At 38.6% G+C, this 12048-nt stretch overlaps 1 protein-coding gene across 1 annotated transcript in view; it reads right to left on the minus strand.

The window, feature by feature from the left end:
* Positions 1-206: 206 nt before the first annotated feature.
* LOC120516078 (antimicrobial peptide NK-lysin-like) overlaps positions 207-12048 on the minus strand; it is a 22262-nt gene continuing 10420 nt past the window's right edge. The window contains exon 5 of the mRNA XM_039737535.1: positions 207-330. The gene's annotated coding sequence lies outside the window, so the exon portion shown is untranslated. The remainder of the gene's footprint in view (positions 331-12048) is intronic.

The raw sequence follows: 12048 nt of genomic DNA on the forward strand, positions 1-12048 counted from the left end.
TACGTGCAAAGACTAAAGGGTATGGGTCTATTGGAAAACTTTAAAGGATAGGATAAAAATAAAGTAAATAATAAGACTTATAGTGTTCTGTTTAACATGCCCGTATGGTGCAAAACTGAGTTCAATTGGTTTTCTAATTCACATTGTGTAGATTATGTGGTGCTTAAAAGACTTCACACTGTACTTCTCTTTGAATCTTGCAGTCACTCTTTATTTCATATTTATGTGAAGGATGGGAATGGTGCAGGAATTTTGAGTTTTTAGGACAGCAGAAATAACACAGAACTGAAAATAGGCACATCATACTTGCTTGGCTCTCCAATGGAAATTCTGAAAGAGAAAGAAAAATCTCGTGAGCATAACAGCTTGTAGCAAGATTAGTACTGTTTCATGCAAGATAGGTAAATGGTGCCCAAAGGGAAGTGTACTGTAAGGGTTTCATTTCTCATGGTAAACTGAAGATGTGGTACAGTTAGATCATTATGGCGTTATTTCAGTGCCACTATTCTGAGCAGCGTAAAAATATTAGCGCGTAAAAATATTGCAAGTGCAAGTGTTGCATTTTGAGGAGAAATTTATTTTGAGCGTACAAAAGCTGAATTTGAGTGAACAAAATTCATTGCTGCGTGCAAAAATGTATTTCAGTGTTTGCGCTTATCCATATACACACACACAATAGCACCCCCTCTCGCTCAGTTTTTTCATTTGCGCTTGCTCGCAATGTGTTGCTTGCGCTCACAACATTCTCTGCTGCGAGCGCTCAACTCTCTGTACACCGTTATAAGTGTGCCACAAAACCAACCAATCACAGACTTGGTTTCAAAAATTCTGATTGGCTCTTACGGTCTCCAATCAGCTCGCTAGCTGCTGCATTCCGGAAACAGTCCGAAATGTAGCTAAATCCAGCTAAACTCAATTAAACCCCAATTTTAAAATAAAATAATTAAAGATATTATCCGCAAATTGGGGTACAGAGAGTTGAGCGCTCGCAGCAGAGAATGTTGTGAGCGCAAGCAACACATTGCGAGCAAGCGCAAATGAAAAAACTGAGCGAGAGGGGGTGCTATTGTGTGTGTGTGTATATGGATAAGCGCAAACACTGAAATACATTTTTTGCACGCAGCAATGAATTTTGTTCACTCAAATTCAGCTTTTGTACGCTCAAAATAAATTTCTCCTCAAAATGCAACACTTGCACTTGCAATATTTTTTTACGTGCGCTCAATATTTTTTTACGTGTGCTCAGAATAGTGGCACTGAAATAACGCCATACTCATCCCGCCTTTAAAATATCTGTCATGAGTTGGTGTGATTTTGGATCCTCGAAGGCCACCAGCGTTTTCTCTTTCGTTAGGTCCGCTTCCTGCGTTGCTAGGGGCGTGGCCAATGAGGTCGGAACCCAAGCGTACACAACGGGGTAAAAGGATGGCTATGTGCGCTATGTTTATCTGATGTTTATTCCAGATCTCTGAAATATTCAACGTATTTGTGTTTTTTTTTTTTTCTTCAAGTATACTTTTGGTTTTGACCCACTTGTTCTCTCGACCACGATTATCGTGTCTCGTATTGGGCTTTGGTTTCGTTATCTTTGTTTTGTCTTTTAAGCGCTTCTCCCGGAAACTTCATCTGCCAGTTCCCTGACAGAATATCAAAAAATCAGCACAAGTTGGATACCAGCAGTTAAAGAAATATTAAATAAAAGGTAAGTGCAATTTTAATAAAGATTAGAGAATTAACTGACACAAGAAAATTGAGCGCTTCCATTTCTGAAGTGAACTTCGTTAATATACTGAGTATTCGGACAAAGCTACATGTCTGCAAGTGTGAGGCTGTGAGAATCACCAACATTTTCAATAAACTTACACAATGGAAAATACGGCGATTATGGAAGAATGATCTTACTCAGGAGTAATGACAGCTAACTAACAGCCCTGTCTTGAAGCGAGTGTGTTGTGTTGTAACAGCACCATGTTATGGTGCGAACCGCAGCCAGGCTCTTCTCAGAGATTCCGCTGTGCAAATCATGTCACACAAACATATCATCATATTAATAAAGCGGCGAGACTCGGGGTCCATATCAGAAATGGAGAAGTTGCTTTTGAGTAGTTAAAGCATCAGACCCACAATCGAATCCTCCACAGCAACCGTGACGATCATGGATGGCAAAGGTGCTGATTCTGTTTGAAGTGTTAAATGAAAAAGCTGCACCTGAGTTTGATGTGCAGCTGAAGCTCTTTAAGATGTATTTCGAATTGCACGCTGTGAAAGTGAGTGGTGAGGCTATAAGTGCGAATACGAGGAAAGCTAAAAAAAATTGAGACAAAACTTATGAGTGAGAAAAGATATCTGTCTAAATTATCTGGGTCCGCTTAATGATAGAAGTTACTTTACAGCCACCTACTCGAAGCCATATGCGGTCATTAAGGGGTGCAAACCTGTAAATGAAGGAAAACAAGAAGGCGGTGCTTGCCGGTGTTTACAAGAGCGCGTCAACACGTAAACAGATCTAACGCAACCAAAACAGTGCGCAGGTGCAGGGTGCTGGCCCGGAGATTTTGGAAATTTCGCAATCAGTAACAGATTAGCGAAGGAACTGGATTATAGGGGGGCAAATTAGTGAAAGTCTGCCAGTGCTGCACATAAAGACAAATGCTGGCTTCCTTTTGCTTTCTGTAGTTGTTTCTTTCAGCAGGGATTGTGCCCAATTCTGTCTCTTGTGAGAATGACAGTTACAAGCGACTGTACGTTAGCACTAGCCGTTTTACTTGGACCACCAGGCCTGAGATATGGTGATGCGGCTGCACTGTTTTGTTTGTAGCAAAAATCAAGTCTTCTCTCTGTCAGAGGGGCTTCCCATTCGAGAGTTTGGCCAGATGTTGTTACGATAACCTCCTCCACTTGTGACTGTGAACTGGAAAATGCAAATGCTGAAAATACACTTTTCAGAACCCTTGTTTCCCAGAAATGGGTGCACCAGTGGCACAGCATATCTTAACATCAGTAGTGTAAAGATATGTCTCATTTGTAATGTGACAAAGTTCAATCTGTGGTTTTTCCCGATAAGTGATGTAGTTGCAATACATCATAGGTTGAATTAGTCAGTTAGAAATGGGTGAAGAAGAGTGTCAGGAGTGATTTGTGACAGACGGGTACCAGCAAGAGTGGAAAGCAAGGTCTGCAGGACAGTAGTGAGACTAGCTATGTTATATGGGTTGGAGACGGTGGCACTGACCAGAAAGCAGAAGACAGAGCTGGAGTTGGCAGAGTTAAAGATGCTAAGATTTGCATTGGGTATGACGAGGATGGATAGGATTAGAAATGAGGACATTAGAGGGTCAGCTCAAGTTGGACGGTTGGGAGACAAAGTCAGAGAGGCAAGATTGCTTTGGTTTGGACATGTGCAGAGGAGAGATGCTGGGTTTATTGGGAGAAAGTTGCTAAGGATAGAACTGCCAGGGAATAGGAAAAGAGGAAGGTTTATGGATGTGGTGAGAGAGGACATGCAGGTGATGGGTGTAACAGAACAAGATGCAGGGGACAGGAAGATATGGAAGAAGATGATCTGCTGTGACAAAGCCGTAATGGGAGCAGCCGAAAGAAGAAGAAGTTATCAAGCTGCCAAGTGTTAAGGAATTGGTTTTACTCTATTGTATGATCTGGTGGAATCACAGCCTTTCCTTATAGCACTAGACACAAGGCAAAAGGCCGCCCCAAACAGCACTCCAGTCCATCACAGATAACAGTCAGTCACAAAAGGTCAATTTCGAATGACAAGTCAGCCTGACCTTCATGCTGCTTGATGCCGGAGGACCTGAAGGAAATTGGGTGAATACACAAAGAGAATGTAGACACTCTGTTCATGCAGTGCCTGGGTTAGATTGGAAACATCTCATAAAATGAATCACCTCTTCAAATCCCCTCATATCATAAAGTAAAAGATTTAAATAAAAACACAAAATGAATAAGGACATCTACAAAACATTTTATTGATATGCACCAAATGTGATCTACTAGGGGGCTTTGCCCCCTGCTTGCTTCGCTCGCCAACCCCCGTGCCTGCGCCTTGCAGTTCTGTCGCTCGCTTATGGGGATGCGGTTGTACAATTGAAACAGATTTTTATTTTCATGGGAATTGTTACATATGCATAATTGAACTATTTTACATTACAGCGGGTAATTAAAAAAAAGAGTAAAACATAATCATTTGAAAGTAAATTATGTTTCATGTTGCATTAGAGTTATTCATTGCATAATACGATTTCATTCTGTTTGGCTTTGAAATTAACACGCAAAAACTTTTTAAACTTACACTTTTACTGTAAAACTTCAGTAAAAACAATTTTTTGAATTAAATTTTCGTCAATATTGCATTAAATTTGGATTCTGTGTTTGGACTTTCATCGTGACAACGCAACATATAACTGCCCGTGACTGAATTTCGTTTCTTTCTCTCTATTAAATAAAATGACTTTTTCGAATGTTTGGCTCTGAGAATTGTTAATCGTCTTTGTAAAAGTTATTCTAATGGGAAACCGTAAACATTTTAATACGAATGGCATATCAAGATCTCCTTTGTTGTGTAATGTTATCCGCGGGAAGATGTACTACATTACCTTTCTTGGATACATCCTTCTTTCTACAGTAATTTGGGCGGTGGAAGACGGGACGGTGTTAATGGTTGGAGATATTCTACGGGGTATTGTAAGTTGATGCTTCATCTTCCACACGATCACCACCAACTGTTTCAGCATAGTCTGTTGATATGAATTTAACCAATGTGCCGTGTAACTGATCGACATTTTTCACATTAATTCATTTGACTTCATTGTTTCTCAGTGCTAGGATTGTCCGTGTACTCATGTTTTCTCTTGATAACCCTTTGGGATTAAATTCTTCAATAAAATTTGGACATAATACATCTTCTTTAATTGGGAACTTAAAGTGAGGAAAACATTACAATTTATAAGAGCTGAAAGAGCAAGAACTGTGTCTGACAAAAGCATTCACAGGAATGAGAGGTGAGATTACCATGTGCATGGTTGAAAATGGTTGAGAGGAGAGTGTGACTTGAAACAAAAATCTCATGTCCAAGGTGTCAACTCGTGGGACTTGAACAAAATCTTCCAAAAAGTCTCAGGATTTTTTAATTATAATCGAGAGATATACTTTTGGGACTTGACAAGGCAGAATATGGGAAGGAATAAACCGCTAAATGTCACATACATGTCATTAAAAGCATTCATTGATTGAAATGACATGTGGTCACTTCAGCTCTCCTAGTCAGTGGTTGCCTACTCCGACCTAAAGATATAAAACAATGATGAAAATTCTACCTTTTATCATTTTTAGAAATAGAAAAAAACTTTTACATTTTCATTTTTAGAGTAAGCACATTCACATTATGCTGTTCTCAAAAACACAAATTCATTTTCTGAATATGTTTTTTTCTATAAAATACTCTTGTAATTCTCTTGTTTATGGTCACTGAGACTCTAATCATTACTTGGAGTTTTCTGGGAATATTTTAAGAGTCTAATAAAATAAGCTACATAACAATCTGAGTGTCTAAACATTCAACATATTTTATGGGGTTTTTTTTGTCTTCTTTCGTGTATTTTTGTTGTATTTCACAAATTCATTCTCATTATAACCATTCCATTTTTCTCAGACCAGTCTGGAGCTTCATGTTTTTGTAAAGAAGGACTGTTTCATTTATGTTAGGTAGAATGCCCAGAGGGGACTGGGCGGTCTCATGGTCTGGAATCCCTACAGATTTTATTTTTTTTCTCCAGCCGTCTGGAGTTTTTTGTTTTTCTGTCCCCCCTGGCCATTGAACCTTACTCTTATTCGATGTTAATGTTGATTTATTTTGTTTTATAATTGTGTCTTTCATTTTTCTATTCTTTAATATGTAAAGCACTTTGAGCTACTGTTTGTATGAAAATGTGCTATATAAATAAATGTTGTTGTTGTTGTTGGCTTCTAACTACAAGTGTTCAGGACTACTAATAGTAATACGACTTGACCTCTCATTGTGGAGTCTGTGCAGGCCAAAAGCCTGCTACTCAAGTTTGGGCTAAGGCTAGCTTGTGTTTACTATGCTCCATGTGAAGCCTGAGGCCTTCTTCAGGTGAAAAAGCCTACATATTTTGAGTTTTATGTTAGCCTGGCAGATCATCGCAAGGACCACCGAAGGTTATTGCTGACGGTGGCTGCAGTTTCTTTTGTCAGTTTGTAACAGCTGACCCGTTGAGCAGGCACCACCATGTAACTGTTGACCAACACCAAAAACCGTACCCATTCCCAATCACCTTTACCAAAGTGTAAGACTTAGTGAAATAAATTAAATTCACTAAAGTTGTAAAACAGAAAGCAAATGTTTTAAAAAATTAAACAAATTTCAAAACAAACAAAATAGAAAAAAACGAGCACAAATTACTTCTCACCAAATGTCCCTCGAAATGCACTACGATAAGCTTACTTTTGAATATTTACAATAGTAGCAGAAAACGAAGAATACTACATTTACACAAAGTGAACAAATACACGTATCACTCGATTAGAACACAATTTTAAAAACCAATATACAAAGACTAATTCAAAATATATGGGAGGGTTATGAGCAGTGAGTGAAATTGGCCATTTCAGACAGTGACACAAATGCACAGTGCTATCCCATCTTAATAAACTGGACTGACTTCACTCCTTTTAAACTAAGCCATCATCCTGCATATTTCCAGAGCAGTGACTTCAGACCTCCACATCAGTTGAGCTCCCAGCCACATTTGAGGACATATAATCTTTGAAGTTGACCACCAAAGGACACAATTTTAATGTTGACAAAATAGAGTGCAGCACAATGTGACAAACTGTCCCCCAGCGTTCTGCTCTCTCTCCCCTTTTCTTTGCTCACAAAGTCTTTTTTTTATCCGTCAGGCAGTGAGTTGCTATGGCACCTGTGAAAGACAAGGTTCCCTTATCTCAAATGTTTTACCATCTGTGACCCCACAAAACTTCATACAATACAGGAATGTGGTCAAACAATGTACAGAAACCAGAAGTAAAACATAGTATGCGATGGATATACATGAGTAACCAGAACTAGTGAAAATGCCAAACTGGCACCTATTTTTTCTGTCCTAGAGCCCATTGTCTAATGTCACATCAATAAATCAGGCACTCCGTGGACTGTGGAAGGCATCTGCAGCAGGGGGTGCTGCTTGACACCTGGAGAAGTAAAGTGTGTAGGCCTAAAAATGGAATTCCTTCATCCTATTATAAATTTGAATGGATATCTGTCTACACAAAAGAATAAAAGTTACTAATTATTCACTCATGAAAAAGTGACCCAGCATATACCATAAAAACAGGTCATTGGTTTGTGGCACTTTATTCGGTTTCTTTAGCTATATTGTGAAATGTGCCTTTTCTTGGTTTCTTTAGTATTTTCTGTGTAAATGCCACATCCAGATGGCCAATTGCCCTAACTCTGTAAAAAATTGAAGGTTTTAATATGATAAAAAAAATGTAATAAAGCGTAACCAATAAAGTTCAAATTTATTGTCACATCATGTTGTGATAGTCAGCTTTGACCAGAAAATTTCCTAAGACAATGGACCTCAGTTGGAGTGTTTTCAGTTAATCAGGTGGATCAGAAGGTCTATGTACCTAACTGAGTACTTTTCCATGTCTATATATATCTAAAAGCCAATGTCTGTCTGTCTGTCCGCTTTTCACGAGAGAACTACTTAACAGATTTAGATTGTGTTTTTTTCTATAATTTGCTTGAACATTCTAGTTGATTTTGCGACTTCTTTCATTGCACTGATTCATAGTTCATAGCTTGCAGGAGTGATATATTCACACTAATCTGAGACAGAGGCTGTGGGCCGAGGGGGGGGTTGAGCGTGACGTCAGGAGAAGGGAGCCAGTCAGGGCCCTCCTCACTCGCACACCGGCCTCCATTCAAGTCGGTCTGCCTGTCGCCACATTTTGGAGTGACCTTCACTCCTTAGCTAGCGATTCCTGTTTGTTTATTGATATTTAAAGTTTGTCCTGTTTCACTACTATGCTGCCAGAGCTGCGGGGGACAGCTAGTATACAATATTTATCATTTTTTTTTCCCCAGGGTATAATATTATTAGTTCACTGGAGCAGTTTAGTTTTGAACATGCTATATACAATTACTAATGAGTAAAACATTTCTGCCATAGATTCATTCCTACTTTTCCTACTTACAGACTTTGGCTTATGTTGATAGTCGTTGCAAAATGTAATTTTACCGGAAACTGTGTTCTTTTGAATTTAAACTTGTGATCAATAGGAATAATGCGATTTTTGATATACAGTGGAACCTCTAGATACGATCACCTCTGTATACGAGAAATTCAAGATAAGAGGAAAGTATGAGCGAAAAATTTTGATCTAAATACGAGCATTGGCTCGTAACAAGCCACGAGCCAGGCTGTGGTTATGCGTGACACGTTTCCCAATATGCCTCGACTCGGGGATTCACCCAAGCTGACAATGCCAGCCCGTCAGCTCACTCAGTGTTCCTTGTTTTCCCGTAGCGTGAGGATCTACATGTTTGTGCGTTTGTGATTTCATCGTTTCGCTGTAGCAGTTCGCTGTATAAGCGTATCCAAAAATATCGCGGACATGCAGATGGAGAATAGGAGACGATTGCCCTCAAGAGGAGAGAGAGAGAGAGAGAGAGAGAGGCGCGCGCGTGAGAGACCGAGAGAGATAAGGAGAGAGAGAGAGAGAGAGAGGCGCATGCGCGAGCAAGCGAGCGAGAGAGATAAGGAGAGAGAGATGCACACGAGAGAGAAGAACAATCAGCTCAGTTATGCTCATATGACGCTCAGTAGACAAAGTGTATCCATACTACTTGTATTGCAAGACATCGCTCGTTTTATCAAGTAAAAATTAATTAAAAAAATTTAGCTCATCTTGCAAAACACTCGTAAACCAAGTTACTGTACTTGCAAACCGAGGTTCCACTTGTATATATTATTTATCAGTGTTATTTGTTAGGAAAATTGATTTTTATGTTGATATTTTTGGGGGTGCGGAACGGATTAATTGGATTTCCTTTATTTTCAATGGGGAAGTTTGTTCTAGATACGAGAAATTCGCTATACAAGCTCAGTCCTGGAACGAATTAAACTCGTATCTCGAGGTTCCACTGTATATTATTATCATTATTAGGTTTTCAAATTTCATTTGTTTAAATCGTTCACTAAAGCATTTCTATGCATGTCTTTTGACAGTTTTATGTGAAAGATTCTTTTTTTGCCATACCCAGAGCTGCCAAACAACAGATTTTCCCAGCCACACTTAAATATTATTACAAACAGAAATGACTTTTACAGGCTACACATTTACTGTATGTGGCCCATGTAATGAATTAAACGTGGTCAGCGCTGTACAGAAAAGATCAGGTGACATGAAATAATTTTATAAGCTATGAACAACATAGACAATGGAAAACATCAACAATTGATGGGGGCTAAGGGGGTTGGGGTGGTCCTTGGTGGTGTTGGTGTGAAAGAGACTGTAGTAGAACTCAGTATTAATGGACATCGAGCAATAGCAGTATTCAGTAATATTGCAAAGATATCTTAATGTTCATTCATTTAAAACCTAAAAAACTGCTAAAATTAAATTCTCCATTAGCATCAAAGTCTAAAATTAGCACTGCATTTGTATAAGAGTGGGCTTGCATCAGTGTCTAAAGTGGCTGGTGCTCACCAGTGTGCTGTACTTGTGATACTCACACACTCTTCAGACAAATCAAGTGCATTGTCATAAATGTAGTACCACCAAGTAATTTGGCTCAACTTTAAACAATGATTTAAATAAACAATACAATTTACTAATTACTTTTATTCACTCAAAAATCACTGTTAAAACATTTGTCTCTATATTAGTGCGTAGTCAATTGAAGGTTCTTTAATAACTTCTACAAGTTCTGTCGTTCTGACCAGAGACAAGTTCAGTCTCTGATCTGCCTTGCAGTTGGTAAGGCATGGAGGGCAAACAGTTTCAAACCGTACTGAATGTACTGGTAGTATTGAAGTGAAGCTTATTTAAGTTTGCCATAGAGGATTGACATTCTTTTTAAGTATACAAAGTAACTGAAGTTTAACATGAGAAAAATAAGATTGTAATGAAAAAAAGAAGAAACCTTTTTTCCCCTTTTTGCCTTTTATTCTGTATAATATCTTTTTCTGAATTTTTGTGATTTGTTCTTTTTTAAATTTTCACTAACCTTTTTTAAAATGAACTTTATTGGACTGTGGAATTTCTTTCAGTTTGTATTTGACTCATGCTTGTTCCTAGCTTGCCAACTCAGTAACTGCTAGATTTTGGGAATGAGATGCAACTAAAAGCACCATCCTGTTCTCTTCTTAGTACGTTCTGAAAAACAGTACCTCCATCAGCTATAGAAAAAAAAAAATCCAACTTCATTCTGTTCAAGCGTGGCTTGGCTCCATTAGTTAATCTTGTGGGGTTTTTCTACATTCCTTTTGCTTTTTTACTTCAAAAAGTGCAACGCTGGTTGTTGAAAGGTTGATTGGTACTGAAAACTTAATGCTGATATGCAGAAAGACAACAGTGTTGGCTTTTTCAGAAACACAAGGCTTCTTTAGCGATACGTAAGAGAACACAGTGTAATCAGTTTATCTCAGATGTATTGTCACATATGGTGAACACAGTAAAATGAAGAGCAAGCTTGGCCAATTGTATCACCCAACCACTGTCTGTATTTTATGCCAAAAATAACATGACAATGAGTAGTGATAGGCAAAGCAGCTGAGTTTCTTTTCAAATATCTTAAATTTCACAGATGGGTTTGCATTAACAAAGTTTATTGAAGCTGTTTGGGTTTGGAAGTTTTTAGGAAGGGAGTGTAGAAAGAAAGCATGCTTGCAACTTAGTGGTTTGGCAACAATGCATAAACCCTTTTTGCAGCCATATATTGCTCAGAATAGGGTTCAGATTAAAGTGAATTGTTAATAAAACAATCTAAAATGAGACAAAAAGACATACTCTAAGATAAAAACTGTAATACAGCAACACAATGAATTGCAGGTGTTACCTATGACAAAATGCCATTTTTGTCGACACTCTTATTTAAACTTGTGAGCATTGATCAAATCATCTGCCACAGCACACTGGCTGATGGGAATTGTAGTCCCCATGTCAACATTTGCCACAAGGTTGCAGTTAAGATGACGATAGGAGGTATACAGATAAAATACCTTTCATGCTGGATCAGTTGTGTAAATTTGACTTCGCTCACAGCCACAGCACCTCGCAAGCACTTGAAATTTATAGTGCACTTCCTAACTGAATCTTTTTTGAGCTTCACTGAACTTTCCTTCTTTCACTTAATTTCTGAAAGATGGCCTTCATTTGCATAAACCTGCATGCCCCATTTCTCTGTGCAATCGCTTGTCAGTTCTGTGGTGAAAAGGGGATTACAATATACCTCTTGTTACATCATTATTATTGACAAATAAAAAAACATAGGCTGCCTAATTTTCTTCTTCCTATTTAACTAAATTTCAATGAAATTAGTCAAAGAGATTTTAGGATATTTAGTCTTTCTATTGGGGGGGTCCCATAAATATTGATATTTCAAAATGTCCTTTTATTAGTGAACTAGCCTTCCCTCGCGGCTTCGCCCGTATATAAGTGAAACAGGACAGTGAGGAGGGCCCTGCCCGGCTCTCTACTCCTGACGTCACTCTTCCCTCTCCCATCGGCCCACAGCCTGTCTCGGATTAGCGCGAATATATCGCTCCTGCAAGCTAAGTATGATTCTTAGCGCAATCATAGAAGTCGCAAAATCAACCAGAATATCCAAGCAAAGTATAGAAAAAACAAATCTAAATCCTTTAAGTAGTTCTCTCGCGAAAAGCGGACAGACATACAAACGGGTCTAAAAAACTAAAAGAAATTTTGTGCTTGGACCACAAACTTTTTAAAATGTTTCTTAGAGAGCACCTATGGGCCAAGGGTAACCTACAATCCAAATTT

This window comes from Polypterus senegalus, chromosome 15, assembly GCF_016835505.1.
Source record: "Polypterus senegalus isolate Bchr_013 chromosome 15, ASM1683550v1, whole genome shotgun sequence".
Taxonomy (NCBI): domain Eukaryota; kingdom Metazoa; phylum Chordata; class Cladistia; order Polypteriformes; family Polypteridae; genus Polypterus; species Polypterus senegalus.